General features: G+C 43.1%; 1 protein-coding gene across 1 annotated transcript in view; it reads right to left on the bottom strand.

The window, feature by feature from the left end:
- LOC8031530 (multiple PDZ domain protein) overlaps nt 1-16920 on the bottom strand; it is a 99749-nt gene that overhangs the window by 21704 nt on the left and 61125 nt on the right. The window lies entirely within an intron of this gene.

The following is a 16920-nucleotide window of genomic DNA, read 5'->3' as shown; positions in this document are numbered from 1 at the left end:
GAGGAGCGAAAAATACTTCTCACATAGACTTCACCAATTACACGCACTAGTGAATGTCATCCTGTAGCGATTTCAGAACCGTTGAACACACAAACGTTTCGTAGGGGCATCTTCCGGCACAGACGAACGAAAAACAATGAGGTATGCCACTGCCGTTGCCTCTCACGACTGTGGGACACACGACTGAGCCCGAGCACTGAGCAACTGCCACGGGATGCGCAAAACACGTCCAGAGCAACGCCGGACGTGGGCCGGAATCAAATGTCAAGGTACTCCGGAGCTAGATGGAGAGACACGGTCGTGGGAAGGCGCAGAAGAGGCCAAGACGAGCATTAGAACAGGACGGAGTGGGCAGCACTTCACTATGTGGCATAAACGGTGCTGCCAACTGGCTGTCTAGGTGTTTGTGGCTCCCTATGATCCCTGACACCTCCAACGCGTCCTGCCTTGGCTGCACTCTCTAGGCTCGCCAGACGCCCAAAGTACCAAGCTCACACCAAACTTTCTCTGCCATTCTCATTGGAGACGTGCCAAACCAACCAGGGGCATCTGGGACGCCTGGGCAGAGGATTCGTTTTGACCACACGGAAATCTTTTGAAGCGCTACCGGAAGCACAATTACTTTGTTTGGGATCCACCTGTCTAAGTATTCGTAATATAAAAATTCCGAAACGACGCTCACCCCCCCTTTTTGTCGAATATAACCCTACGTCTGACAGGAATCACACGAACCGCACGATCTGCGGTGCCAGTAAGTATGACAAGTGGGTTCGGAGTGGGTTCACACGTCTTTCTTTTTCACTATCTGCGTGCGCAATATCGGTTCCCATGGTACGCAAGTTCAGCTGGTTTCTGCGTGTTTATCGCACCGTCAAACATGAATCCACTCCATACGTAGTGTACAGTACTCTTTCCCATGACACAGGAATTCATACTGAATAGCGACGTGTTTGTTGCGTTTTGAAATGGTACCTTGCTGTGTCCCCGACAGTATTAGTTACCGTGTTCCGTGGTTTGTAGCGGGCAACCCTTTTGTTTATCGTTAATTTTTGATAAAGTTTTGCTGTCTCATCCCTGAAGATAGCCCCACCTCGGGTTTTTCACCATTTATCTCACCATTTCTGGTGGCGCCCTTACGGGATTTCACAGTAGTTTGCTCGATGCAAGAAGGAATTATGCACCCTCTTCCCTACAGAGTAAGCACTCGCGTCAAGGCGAGTAAAATATAGATTTAATTTTGTTGTTGTGACTGCCGCAATGCCGTTTCAAGTTAAGTTGTGGCCCCACTTGTAGAACTCTTCCAAGTAGACTGCCCCACATGTTCTTCTGTTCTGTTATCGGTTTGGCTTTTTGTCCCTGTTTTTGTCCGACATATAAGAGCATGCGCATCACCTCGTATTACTCCTCCAGCCACAACCACCAAAAGAAACTCAGCAGTGTTTATAAATAGGATTCCGTGTTTTCAGAGTTCATTTCTGGTGAAATTCAAAGTGTTTTTTTCTTTAGTTTATTTTTCGCTGAAAAAATTCGGGGTTTATCGAAATTGTGTTTTGTTAGACTGCCAATTTTTTTTTAATTCCGAGTTAGTCTACACTGCTTTTATATTTTAAGATTTCAAAGACAAAAGAAATAAAGTCCGGGTACCATAATCTCTTTTTCCTTAAGGAACATTTCAAAAGAAACTGAAGTGGCATCTCTCAGGACCCTGTGCTCTTATAAAGCTTACTTGTAAAGCACCGTCTTATTTGCACTTTATTTTGTCACTGTGACCTCAAAATTCAGTTTTTCGGATAAATCGGAACAGAGTTTTTCGGATTTATCCGAAACCACGGGACCCTATCTATAGATGAATACATAAATGATGTCGCAGTAATGGTTTTGTTTGTGCGACGTCCACAAACTTGAAATGGGTCGCAAAAAATGAGCACAGTACACACGAAATTAGCAAACGGTAACCTTTTGGGAACTTATTTTCTATCAAGATTTGACTCAGGAAAGCGGCCATAGTTTAAAGCGTTCTCCAGAATCGTTGGTTTCGAAAGAAATTAAGGGACCACGTGCAACGGCCAGTAAACTAAAGTTATCGGGCCATGACTGTAACGTGATTTTATGGACATTCATCTAATGCTGCCCCATTTTTCCCGTAGTTAATTCCACCGCTCGCAGTTCTAAAGCGAAAACCCATTTTCTCGGGACGCCCTCCGCACGTCTGCACTTCGTGCACGGCCAATCGATGGCCCGTACGAAAGCAACTTAAAAACGTAGTGCACACTAATTTGGCCTCTGCATCAAGTATGCAGTGTCTAATTAAAGCACGAATACACATTCCATTTTCATTTCACTCCCATTAGAAAAATCTTCTCAATAAACCATTTTGAAAATGTTACGTTACGTAACACACCGAAAAAAGAAAAAAAGAAGCAATAGCGAGGCTCCAAAGTCGGATTGTTAAAACGAGCCTGTTGCCACCCTCCTGATGAAGGCTACGAGACAAAGGATGCCGTCAATCAAGGACCTCGGAACGTTTACACCTTTTTGTCAACAGGGTGCCGACAAGAACACACAGATACATATGACTGCATCCCCAAACACTTTCCGATTCTTAAAAAGAAAACAAAAGAAAACCAATTATCTTTGCGCTGTTCCCCTACATAGTCCCACTTCACAAACAATGCACATAAACAAAGTTCAAAGGTTCTTTAACCAACAAACAAGATTAATCGGGTATATCAAGAAGACATATACAAACGATGTATCGGAGAATGCTTGAAGCCAAAAAAACTTACTCATCAATGTGAAAATCACAAGAGGATCAATTCCTGGGTGGTTTTATTTAAAATTGACCACGTGTGACGAGGTGGGTATTTTGATTTGCCAAAAAGGTATACCCTATAAATATTTCGCCCCTTTTCCGCAATAAGCGATGCCACTTTTTTATTAATATTTTTTTTCTTTATTGTACAGAAACACTTTAGAAATTAAGCGTGGTGAAATGCTATGTTTAGGCTGCTCTTTCTTTTGTATCCAGTTCTGTCGGTTGTTACAAATAGGTAAAACCGTAAACACCTGCAGTAATTTTTCTTGGAAATGTACAACACATGGCCTATTTTTTTATTTTAAACTAAACTGCCTTGGCACGTTTTATGCCAGAAATGCAAAATCCCTAATGTTGGATCATTGATGCTTTCATGAAATATGTGGGGCCTTGTATCTTAGGATTTATCGTACATTTTGCTGATTAAATACTATACGATTGTAGGCTTATACATGTGCCATTCACTGGTACCATTTTACTTTATTTCCACAACATTTATGTAACTTTTTTTTTAATTTTGTTAAAAAATAAAGGTAGTTATAATTTGAGCCTGCATTATTAAAAGGTGTCATTTTTTTATTCCTTATTATTCTTTTTTTTTTCTTGTTCCCAATAACGTTAGCTTTCTGCACACACAATCAAAGTTCCTCCAATTTTTTTTTGTAGTATTTTCTGTAGAAGTGGTTAACACAGATACATGCACGTAAGTCGGCAAAGGGTAGTTTCGCAAGTTGGCCTTACTGCAAGGATTTTTAGCATTAAAATGCCAAGGGCAGGGGAGTCTGAAGTGTTTGGGAGGTGAAGGGGCAACGGAAACAGATGGTGGAGAGGGGAGATGAGAGAGTTGTGTAGATAAGCCCCCATTAGGAAAAAAATGCCTGCTGCCCCTACCCCTCTGCTAGTTTTTTTTTTCTTGGGGGGGGGGGAGGCCGGGGGAGCCTTTATTTAGGATACTTGAGTCAGGCTGCATATTTGATATTGGCTAGTATATCTAATATCTCTTCAGCTGAGGCGTCCCCGCTTATTGTTCCCGATTCGCGCTTTGGCGGGTTGTGGCTCAAAGTGGATCAAGATTTTGTCACGTCGTTGCTCAGTCGAGAGAGATGTCAGCATCCGATACTCACTCGTGTTAGCGTTACGGTAACTCCCGATTAACGCCCCAAGCATCAAAATACCTGCCGTGAAAAAGTACACGACTGCAGACTCTCGTTGGTGCGTGAGAACTGCGACATTTTTACGGGGAAGATTAGCATCTAGGTATTGTACTTGGCCACTGAGTACTGCACCAAGGAAGACCTTCGTTGTTTCGTTGAAATTCCAAACATGAACCATGTCGTGAATTAAGTAGGGATTGCAGGAAGTCGTAATCAGAATAGATACGGCCCATTTGGGAGACCTACCTGATGTTTTTTGAAAGAGACAAAACGGATATTACAACATTTTAATTACTATGTCTCAAATGAATGAAGATCAACTCAAAGTAAATGGTATGTGCGCACTGTAGGGCGTTCATTCTAATATACTTTTTTTTTTTTTATGTGGGCCATTGCATGAAGCTGTGAACGTCAGCCATTTTTAAAACTGGGCGATTTCGAACATAAAAAGCCGGAGCAGTTAGGGGACTGGAACGCTAGCGACAATGCCATGTCTACTGCTTGTATCTACAGGTTTTCCCGCTCATTTTAATCCAAGCGACGACCAATTTAATCCCGTGGTCACTCAATTTAATCCAAGCGCCATACAATTTAATCCAAGCGCCACACAATTTAATCCCGGGGTCAGTCAATTTAATCCACAATATATATATGCACTTATTATGTTCAGTGGTCGTGTTTCGCTTACACATTTGGTTACTTAGAATAATTGTTTATACAATTTGAATTTTTGGGGGAGCAATTGATAATTTGTTCACTAATGTGATCACTTTGAGTTACTAGTGCCACTATGGACGAGGCTTAATTGATATGTTGGTTACTCTTTTTACAGCGCAGCTCTTAGGCACCCGTTTCCGGCTTAAGCAGTGTTGGCGTCGCCGACGCCGTCGGCGTAACCATGCGGTGCATGATGGGCAAATTCCCCCGCTAAATTTAGGGGGAAACTTCCCCGCTAAATTTAGCGGAAAATTTTCCCCGCTAAATCTAGCGGAAAATTTTCCTCGCTATAATTAACAGAAAATTTCCCCCGCTAAATTTAGCGGAAAATCTTCCCAGCTGTATTGAGCGGAAAATTTGTCCCGCTAAGTCTAGCGGAAAATTTTCCCCCTAAATCTAGCAAAAAATGTTCACCGCTATATTCAGCGGAAAATTTTCCCCGCTAAATCTATCGGAAAATTTTCCCAGCTAGATTTATCGGAAAATTTGCCCCGCAAAACGTAGTGGAAAAGCTTCCCCGCTAAATCTAGCGGAAAATTTTTCCCGCTAAATTTAGTGGAAAATTTTTCTTGCTAAATCTAGCGGAACATTTTCCCCGCTAAATTTAGTGGCAAAATTTTCCCCTCTCTATCTAGCGGAAAATATTCCCCGCTATATTTAGCGGAAAATTTCCCCGCTAAATCTGGCGGAAAATTTTCCCAGCTAGATTTATCGGAAAATTTGCGCCGCAAAGTGTAGTGGAAAAGCTTCCCCGCTAAATCTAGCGGAATATTTTCCCTGCTAAATCTAGCAGAACATTTGTCCCGCTAAATTTAGCGGAGAAAAGTTTCTCCGCTAAATCTAGCGGAAAATCCTCCCAGCTAGATTTAGCGGAAAATTTGCCCCACTAAGCTTAGCGGAAATTTTCCCCGCTATATCTAGCGTAAAATATTCCCCGCTAAATTTAGCGGAAAAATTTCACGCTAGATTTATCGGAGAAAATTTGTAGTGCCAAAGCGCGACACTTATTGTGGTGGCTCACGCAACGTCTGGAGCTAATAGGGTATTTTCGTAGATCGTTTCTGCTGTCCCGCAATGCTCTCCGCAACCAGCTACGCTAGCCGGAACTCTACAGTCAAGGCCATCGGCGTGCCGGCGCAGTAGCGGCTTCTCCGTTGTGGAGGGCTTAGCGGAGGGGGAAACGCGGCCTACGAAAACTCCCTATTGACGTTTTAAGCGTGCGGCACGAGCAGCACCGATGGGACCGGGCTCCGGGCTCAAACAGAACAGCACGAGACTGGCAGCGTTCGACGGTGCAGCAGGGCGGCCTCAGCGGAGCCCCCTTTTGATGATCTTTTTCAGTTTTATTGCGGTTATAAAGATCAGTTTGTTAATTTGCATCGACGGACGTCTTTCCTGAACCCCACAATTTTTCCGCTAAATTTAGCGGGGAAAATATTCCTCTAGATTTAGTGGGGAAAATTTTAAGCTATATCTAGTGGGGAAAATTTTCCGCTAAATTTAGCGGGGGAATTCACCCATCATTCACCGCGTAGTTACGCCGACGGCGACAGCGACGCCGCTTAACCCGGAAACGGGTGCCTAAGAGCTGCGCTCTAAAACGAGTAACCAACATATCAATTAAGCCGCGTCAATAGTGGTACTAGTAACTCAAAGTAATCACATTAGTGATCAAATTCTCAATTGCCCCCCAAAATTTCAAATTGTATAAACAATTGCTCTAAGTTACCAAATGTGTAAGCGAAACACGACCACTGAACACAATAAGTGCATATATATATATTGTGGATTAAATTGACTGACCCCGGGATTAAATTGTGTGGCGCTTGGATTAAATTGTATGGCACTTGGATTAAATTGAGTGACCCCGGGATTAAATTGGTCGTCGCTTGGATTAAAATGAGCGGGAAAACCTGTAGTTTAACAACCAGGATTGCGTCGCACTTCGGGAAGAAAAGAACAGAACCAACCAAATAACACAAAAAAGATGAGGGATTAAGAACATATATGACCGAGACAAACAATAATATACGCCCCGACTCAAGTGTCCTAACAATAATAATAAAAATATTATAAAAAGCATGCGTTTCCAATAACACGAGAAAAGCCGAGGGGCAGACATTTTTTCATCATGGGGGCACATCCACGTCTCCACCACAATTTTCAAAAAGGTACAGAGGGCGCTAGGTGAGTGAGCCCGACCCAAGCGGTCATCAGAGCACAGGAAAGCAGTGCTCGATTTACTGGTGGGTCACATCAGCTCATCTAGTCTCGATGTAATCACCTACCCCAACCCATTAGCTCGCCCAAGGCAGGCCAATCTTTGATAACATGTTTCAGCTCACTCACTCCTAAAACAAGTCCCCTGCCCATAGCAAGGCCAAAAAAAACCTCGCAGCAAAGCCAGCTTTGGTCGGTTCGCGTGCATGTACTATGTGTCAACCCAGTTCTACAGAAAATAAAAACACAAAAAGAGGGGCACTTTAATTATGCACAGAAAAAGTTCACATCATTGGTAACAAAATAAAAAAACAGAAAAATAGAAAAGTTGCTTTTGTTTTAATAATGCAGGCTCGAATTAAGGCTAAATCTTTTTAATAGAATTTAAACATTTATATAGATTGTTTAGTGAAAATAAATTAAACTAAAGTTGCGCGAGTTGATAGCACATGTGTAGGCCTAAAGGCATATGGTATTTAAAAAGCAAACTGTATACTGAATCCTAAGAAACAAGTTCCCAAATACTGTAAACAACTTAATTTTCGTGGGCTCAAATTTTTGCGAATCGGGAAAAAGCTGAAAATTTGAAATTTTACGCGGGTTCTAATTTTCGCAAATCGAGAGTAGCTTTCGTAGCGTTTCCATATTGCCCGAATTGTTCGCGGGACATATTTTTCGCGAATTGTAGGCGATTCGCAAAAATTAGGTCTTCGCGAAAATTTAGTCGTTTAAAGTATGTCAACAAAATGTCAAAAACCCCTTTAAAGGAAACAAATAGGTCACGCGTCGTACATTTCCAAGAAAAATCACTGCAAGTGTTTACAGTTTGACCTATTTATAAGAACCGACAGAACTGGGTAAAACAATCAAGTAGCCTAAACGAAGCATTTCACCCTGCACCAATTAAAAATTTTTGTAGAAAAAAATTATTTAGAAAAAAATTTTGAGTGCTTTTGTTAATTGCAGGAATGGGCCTCGTGGAAATAAAGCACGACTTGCATGTTCAATATCAAATGACACCACTCTCCTTCGTACTGCATGTAGCACGTTTCAACACAGATGTGTTGAAACGTTCACATGCAGTACACAAATGTGGCCAAAAAAGCAAGATGTAAAAATTTCAACATGAAAATTTTCTTGAAGCAAAGCTTAAAATAAGTAGCATAGACCGATGCAATCTACTTACCAAAACCAAAAACAAAACTGGGGCTATATAACGGTTGATAGTGGAGCTTGTTGGTACATACTTGTATATATATTTGACAGCTTGAACCAGGGGAAGATATAGAGAAATTGAGACAGGAGAGAATAGACAGCTGACTACCAACGATTATTTAGTGGGAACTTCTTTTTCCTTGCGTGTTTTCAGACACCAACAAAAATTATTACATATTAAAACCTATTATACTAATATAATAATGCATGTGTATGTTTACAAAATTTTCACATTACCTAAACCTAAACTAATATTTTAAATTCACCCGCCACAAGCTCATACTGCCATTTTCTGGACCGTGACGCACCGTAGATATTGTCTCTCCTTTTTGTGAATAGTGATGGACGGGGTGCTGACGCACCCACTCGCTTGTTCTTCGATAGCAAGCGCCTCGAGCATCTCGCGCGCATGAGTATTGTTATTACTGGCTAGGATGGTTATGTCCTTGAACGCTGCACTGCAGTGGCAAGTCCTGCAATCAGCTGCAAGATGCCCTGCCGATGTTCCTTTAAGGGATGCTGCGTGCATCCCTTATTATATTAGTATAATAGGTTTTAATATGTAATAATTTTTGTTGGTGTCTGAAAACACGCAAGGAAAAAGAAGTTCCCACTAAATAATCGTTGATAGTCAGCTGTCTATTCTCTCCTGTCTCAATTTCTCTATATCTTCCCCTGGTTCAAGCTGTCAAATATATATACATGGGGCTATATACATTGTTTATCAATTTTGACCAAAAAAAAAGTTAAAATTTCTTTTTTATTATTTAACGTTTCGCTACAATGATTTACAACATCTATCAGCCGTCAACCTATCCAAATAAATACCCCCATGGTGTTTCTTTTTTGCATCTTGGCATTCGGTAAACCTGTTTAGACACAAACCTAAATCCTCCCAATATAAAACCCAGAAGCATTACTTATAGCGTCTGCCGTCGGCATTTGAAATTCGCATACCCAACAAAGTAACTGATCAGACATGCCAACAACATTAAGCCGTACATACTCGCTGAAAACCGCAACGGGAGGAAAAGTCCATTGTGGTCAGGGTCACTCGCTGCAACTCAAAACCTCCCAACGACGGCGTTTAGGAATCTCAGCAGAAGCGACTGCAAGGACAGCCGTCTGGCACCAAGGTTGTGCGGGAAACCGACTCGGACCGGCCAATGACTCTTGAGCAAACCCCAAGCTATGCGCGGTGGGAGCGGCAGCTGTGGCAAGGTTTCCAGCAAGGGAACAATGTCTAGCGAGACAACACTCGCCCGCACCTGTTACAGCACAATAGGGAAAAAGAAACGCACATATTCGCTTCGAGAAGCGATCGCTGCATTGCCCGATCTCGCAGAGATCCAAGATTCCTTCTAGCTCTTTTATTGTGGCAATAGGAATGTCTAGCGATTCCTCTTGCCTCACAAAGGTATGCGAAAATATAGAAGAATTTTCAATTTTTGATCAATGTACACACAAAAAAAATTCAGCGCCCAATCAAGAACAGTGAATTTCCAGCACAAGCTAGCATAGTTGTAGCATTTTCGCAAGCACCACGTAAAATACTACCCCCAACTTATGGCGTCCATTGACACCTTTCTTTGTGATGAGTCATTTGACCGTATTTTAAGATTTTTTAATTATTTTTGTCCGTTTCCACATTTAGAGTAAGAGTGTAGGGTTATGGAACACTCCCCTACCAGGTGCAGCGACTCCTTGTTGGTTGCCGTACCTACCGTTGCTGACATGGTCCATAAACTGGCCAGTTAGTTAACATGCAAAGATCAATCTTTTTCTTTCATTTAATAGACACCTATGCATTAATTGCAGCCTTGAGATTTGCAAATGCTTTAACTGTTTGCGCCTTCTTTGCTCCTCCTTTTATAGACGTTCATGTATGATTAGTATTTCTTTTTAAATTATCGCTCCCTTCACATGGCGGAACAAATAATCTGCATAGTATGTTTACTGCTCAGATGAGCAGGATCAAACGTTTTCATATATTAGTAACACCAAATAACAGCTTGAGCCTGGGTTCTTTTCAATCAGGCATGTGCAAAAAGCAGAATTGGAGTTTAAAGCAAAAAATTATTTTGGGCAAATATATTTCGATATTAAGCACTAAATAGGTTGCTGTGCCTCTCTGTGAGCCTTTCACTACTGTTGCAGCAAGCTTAAATAAAAATACAGCTGAATTGGTCATTTCTGAGCTTGTTAAGGTTGTTACCCAGCTTCTCTTTATTTTCTGTTAAGCTTAGTTGATTTTAATATAATTATTCATTTTTCGACTGCAGCCTCAGACAGTTCAAGGTCTGGTGTGGCAAGTAAACAATGGTTTTGACATAAAAATTTAAGTCAAATGGCAAGTCAATCGTGTTGCATACTTTGCAACACAACTGCATAGGTTTAACAAAAGTTTCCAGACGCCAAACGTTTACGGCACTCTCCATCATCAGATAGCTGAACCCGTTCCATCTGTACACTTGATAGTTGTTCCTAGAATGAAGCAACACTACCGCTAATTGGGCAGATAAACCTGTCAATCTTCCTGGTCCTTTCATACTCCTGAGCTCTTCTCCCTGAGTGCGCACAAGTGGTTGAGCTTCTCCTCGACTACTGCTCTGGTCACACTACCTCCCCATTAGCCAATCGGCGTCGAGCACGTCACTCCTCCTCTCCCACCTGTCAACCAATCGGCGTCGAGCACGTCACTCCTTCTCTCCCACCTGTCAACCAATCGGCGTCGAGCACGTCACTCCTCCTCTCCCACCTGTCAACCAATCGGCGTCGAGCACGTCACTCCTCCTCTCCCACCCGTCAACCAATCGGTGTCGAGCCTTGCGGCCACACTTTTATCTGGGCTTCATGAAATGTCCGAACACATAGCCAAATAATATTTCGCGTTATTCAATCGAGAGTGATTCCCTGCTATATCTGATCCAGGGGACTTTCCAAGTCCTCTCGCTATACCAAAAAAAGATCCTTCGTTCAGTTTCATATTTAACAAAAGAGACTAACGAAGTAAGCGGCTTGTCGGGACACTGCTGCCAACCTATATTGCTGCATAAAAGCCATAGTTTAGTCTTTGCCATTCTACTGCAAGGTAGAAAGACACATACACCAACTTCTCTTTTTACCTCATGAGTGCACCCATCCGTTCCGAAGGTGCGCTTATGCCCCGAGCTGCACCGTAGCTAAGTGAGATTCATACAAGTGCGGTGTCAACTCCACGAGTATCGCTTCTCCCCAACGCGTGGATGCTCGACGAGAAGCACGCTCCCACTTTTCCGACGCTTCGAAAAATACGAAACTACTATTTATAAAACTTCAAAACCGAAACTACTATTTACGATCCTACTTTCAATTAAGGTGACGATGCGGTAAGAAATATTTTTATTTACTCATTCTTTAGCTCTCTGCATCTTTTTTTTCCTTAGTTTATCTTTCATGACCAGTAAGCAGTCTAACAATATGTCACTCATTTCATAAAGAATCGTCAAAGTTGAAAAAAAGGAAAAGGCGTAGGACAGATTACGGGCAACCAAATAAAGTGCTCCCGAATCGCGCTCGTTCCACCTATACCGTTTCTTCAACCTCCCGTAAAAGAAGAATGCTTTCTTCGCCTGGTTACGGATCGAAAGAAACCTGGATAAAACCAGAAGCCAAAGAGAAAAAAACGGATATCCGCGAGCATTAGATGCCCCCTCCCTACCGGTGCTCCAGTGCCCGTCTCAAGTGCACCATTGTAGCAAGCGAGACTCGACAGGCGGGCATTGCTTCCCCACAATGTTCTCGCCGCACTGACACGACCGTCGCCCATCCAGACGCGTTTGCTGTGTCCCCAACGAAGGGATCCACGTCGTCAACGCCCTTTGTCTGCACCGAGCCTCGTAGACCGACGCTTAAAAGGCTACTCTTTTTTTGAGCTAACTATATTTTCGAAGTTTTACCCCTTCCGGTATGCTATTTTAGTATTGTGACATTCAGAGCAGTTATTGTGAAATCGGCGAATGAAAATGATGCCAAGACCAACATTCAAATATACTTGGCTTTTCAATGCCGCGACGTGGGGGGAGGGCGGGCTCGCGGTTCCAGCGGGCCGTCTAAAAATGGACCGTGCCGAGCATTTGTTTCGTGCCGCTGCGCGCCGGTAGCCTTCATGTTGGGCGGTAGCTCGTGCCCCTAGCCTAGAGACTAAAAACCAAAAGTATGACTCCTCCCTTCGCCCTCCTGCACCGATCTGCTTCTCTTCCGCAATTTTGTAACTTTTACCAGGCGGTGTGGGACATCACCGTGTTGATTTTTAGGGGATCGGACAGAAAAACTAAAAACATCACCCCCTCCTTCTTCCTCTTCACCCCCAACGAGGGAGTCGCCAATTTTCCTCTGGTAAACCTGGTCCGCGTCACCCCGGCACCACTGACATACGGGGATGAAACTTTGGGCCGGAGCCACGCGGGACGGAGTCTCAATTTTTCTCTGTCCTGCCTGTCCCCATCTGTGCTAGTTAGTCGTACGTTATTCGATTCTTCCATTCTCGTCTGGAAACCCCGACGCTCCGGCTCAATCCGTCGCCCCCTCTGGGAGTGTGACCTGTGCACCTCAACTCCACATGTTCTACTGTCTCATCTTCCACCTGGCATACGGCACACCACATATCCATTTCCTCATGTTTTGCTCCTCTACAGTTTAAGCTTGTTACAACACACCTTGATTTTGACCAAGATTTCACTCTGTTGTAAAAGAAGTATGTTGTATGCAGATATGAAGTTGAGTCAGTGGTATGTAGAGGAAAACCAACCAAACTTCACAAATCGGTATGTTATATCCAAATGTGCGTTGTAACCAGGTCTGTTATAATGAGCTTAGGCTAATACTGTATATGCCCTAGTCTTCAATACTCCTGTTCAAGCTCCCCCATGAATTATCATGCCAATGTTCCTTTCTTATTTTCTGTTTCCGTCAACTATACATAGTCAGAGCTGACTTTCCCGGCGTTCTTCCCTCCCACATCTTTCACTCGGCTTCTTTTACTTCTTTTTCTCACAGAGGTAGTCTGCCCTGCCCCAGCACTTAACTGTTGGTACTTAAATTTTAGTTTTAGAGTTCGGTTTGTCCATGTAGTGCTCAGACTATCCTATATAGATGCTTATATACCTTTCTCGCCCACGAGGTATCCACCATTGTGTCCAGCCTTTGTTCAATTGAATTTCAACTTGCCGATCGCCTCTCTAATTTCGAACACTCACCAGCCCATGTCTCCCTGCAATCCCTCATTTGGTGTAAAGTATTCCCATGTGCCTCCAGCGCCACTCTGCTCATGCTGCTCCGCCATATCTCTAAAAACTTGTCTGGGCCTCAAATCTCATGCATAATACCGCATTGCAAAAGACAACCCCGACACCATGACTCCTTTCCATATTCCCCTAACAACTTCACATCTATTGTAATTCCATAGTGCCCCACGCTTCATAACTGCTGCATTCCTTTTTCTTTTCTTTAGCATATTTCCTTCCCGTTCTTCTAGGTATTGATTTCCCTTATTCATCCATACACCGAGATATTTATACTTCTCTACGTGTTCTATTAAAACGCCTTGAAATTTCAGCGGGTCCCCCTTCTCACTGTTATAAACCATTAATCCTGACTTGCCGCTACTTAATTTTCAGGCCCAGCGAGTCACTTTCGTCTTCACAGATCCTAATCAGCTCCTGTAACCTCTTCCGGCTATGCGCTAACGGTACAATGTCGTCTGTATAAAACAGTTAATTCAGTTAACTCCCTCCATATACAGTCAACCTCCGTTAATTCGACCTTGAAGGAGCATGCGCAATTGGGTCGAATTATCCAAAAGTTGAATTTAAGAAGCGTGCGCAATTTTAAATGTCCAGCGCTTTAGATCATCAGGTCGGTGCGGCGGTGAACGAACCGCACCGCGCCGGTGGCTGCAAGGCAAACATCACTGCTGCACGTGTTGACGTCATCAGCAGCCCTCTCTCACAAAGAGCCAATCAGCGTTAGTTGCTCCGCAGCAATGTTGCAATGGTTTTTTTGTGTTTAGACCCGGCCGTGTGTCGTGTCTTAACATGTGCTCTCTTTTTCGTTCTCTTCGCAATTTGGCGCGCTTTTCGCCAACTGGCGTAGCCGATCGTGATCGTGCCCACCACGTAATTCGGGAAAAGAAAGGCCCGTTTTTGTGAGTCATCCAAGGCCAATCATGCTTTTAATTTGCCCAACACTGGTTCTTTCTAGGTCGAATTAACCAATAGTTTATATTTCAAGATCGAAATAATGTACTCTATTTTTTTTTTCTAGACGAATGTATGGGCTTTTGCCGGGACTTTTGAACAGGGTGGAATTAAACGATAATTAGCCAGGGTCAAATTAATGCAAGTTGACTGTATGACACATCAAACTCCAAATTGCCCTCTTCTAATTTTATTTTCCATTCTACTTGGGTATACCATAAAAAGCAGAGGCGATAGGGAACAATACTGCCTGGGTCCTCTTTTTATTTCTGCTACCCATGTTATAAGAACCTCATGATTTGTTTATACCTGTTGTAGTCGCCTAATCAAATACATATCTAAATAATGCCCTCTCAGATATACCCAGATTTTTCCCTGACTCACAGTCGTTCGCCCCTCTAACGTCTAGAAATGCTACTCATAACGGTTTTTTTCTCATCCGTGCCACTACTATACCGGGTGATTCAAGGAGAAGGCAGGCTCTTTAAATCGACCGGAAAATCCGGTTTCCTAACCTGTCGCGCTGACTTTGTGCAGCGTTGCCCACAGATGGTGCATTTTTTTCGTAAAATTTTCAAAGAGCGAACTTACCTGAGGAAAAAGTAAAGAAAGAAAAAGGCTTAGCTCCTATGGAAACGCAGCGACGACACTGGTCTTCAAACAACACAGCGCCGTTTCGCAGGGGAGACAAAAGATGGCGCAAGCAGTCACGACGCGAACTGCGGCCAACAAACGAGCAGACGACGCCGAGAGCCGGCGTATTTAGCAGACCTACCACGCCTGTTTTTGTTCCTGCGACTGTCGCCGCCAGCGGAACGCGCTCCGCTTTAGAGTCGAAAAGATTGTCTGCTAAAGACGCTAGTTCTCGGCGCCGTATGCTCGTTCGTTGCGCCACCTCTTGTGTCCTGTGCGAAACGGCGCCGTGTTGTTTGCAGACCGGTGGCGCCGCTGCGTTTCCATAGGAGCTAAGCCTTTTTCTTTCTTTACTTTTTCCTCTGGTAAGTTTGCTCTTTGCAAAATTTACAAAAAAAATGCACCATCTGTGGGCAACGCTGCACAAAGTCTTAGCACGATAGGTTAGGAAACCGAATTTTCCGATCGATTTAAAGAGCCTGCCTTATCCTTGAATCACCCGGTGCATTGAGTGATGATGAATAAGTTATCATCCAATCTTCTATCTTTCTGGAACCTGTTATGTAGCTCACCTAAATTGTTTTCTGCCCATTCTTCCATTCTCCTTTTTACTACCTGCATCAATAGTCTGTACAGGACCGAAGTTACTGTTATTGGTCGGTATGATGTTACGACGTCACATTTAGAGTGCAGCTCTCAGGCGCCAGCTTCCGAGTTTCGCGGCGTCAGCGGCGGAGTAACTGCGCTAATATTAGCGGGAAAATTGACGTCAAGTGACCTCAACACCAATTCAATTCCCCGCTAAATTTAGCAGGGAATTGATTTGGTGTTGAGGCTGCGCGACATCCATTTTCCCACTAAATCTAGCGGAGAAACTGAAATTTAGCAGAAAATCGAATTAGTGTTGAGGTCACTTAACATCAATTTTCCCACTGAATCTAGCAAAGAAACTGAATTTGTTATTTTCCGGCTATATTTAGCGGAGAAACTGAATTTGTTCATAGGTGACGTGACACCAAGTCATGTGACAAGGAGGAGGGACATACCCTCTGCTCCATACCCTCCCCTCCTCCTCAAGAGCAGCGCTCTAATTTCCCATTACAGAGATTTGTAAACGTCTTCCATTTTTTTCATTGTTGCCCGCAGAGACTGACTTTGAAAGACACGCTGAGGCCCAAAATTATAAATTCAATAACTTGGGGAAAACAAATTTATTTTGGCCTAGATTTGGGTTACTATTTTAACAATATTTGTCAAGGTGCTTAGCAATTTTTCAGGCAAATTGAGGACTATGAAGAAAACGGAAGAGTTCCCTTTTAAACATATTCTCCAACAGATATGTAGAACCATCAAACATGCCCTACGACGAAAAATGGCTCGGTTAAGGCCACCATATTCCCTTCGTTTTGAACGGTTGCACACAAGATTATCTCTTTAAACTTGAAATAGGCCTGGCATCGTCATTCAGTCAACCCTTTGCACAAACCAAGGACAAGACCTAGCAAGGCCTCTGGAAACGTTGAAACCTTTATTCTGAAAAGACTCAGCCAAATTAGCTCGTTGCTGGTGTCCCTGCTGAACATTTCAAGTGTTCAGCATACTTTGTCCAACCACCATTAGATAAGGTTGCTCCTATGTTAAACCTGTCACCTTATGTTAGACCGATGGGCCTGTATGTATTGTGATAGCACTACTAACTCTATTTCCATCAAATTTCATGGGAGGTCTGAGGAAAAAAATAAAAGCTCCAGTGTGCAGCTTGACTATATTTTTTTATAGTCCACAGACCCCTACAATGGTCAGCTGCGTGCAAGCAAATGCACATCCCTCAACGTACAAAGAAATAAAAGATTACTTTAACAAACAATTGAAAATTGCCTCATCACAATGTGAATCAAACTGAAAATGATCCAAATCACTGGGTCACATT

The sequence above is a fragment of the Ixodes scapularis genome, unplaced genomic scaffold (genome assembly GCF_016920785.2).
Source record: "Ixodes scapularis isolate PalLabHiFi unplaced genomic scaffold, ASM1692078v2 PGA_scaffold12__126_contigs__length_90152505, whole genome shotgun sequence".
NCBI lineage: Eukaryota > Metazoa > Arthropoda > Arachnida > Ixodida > Ixodidae > Ixodes > Ixodes scapularis.
This window is presented reverse-complemented; position numbering and strand designations above follow the sequence as displayed.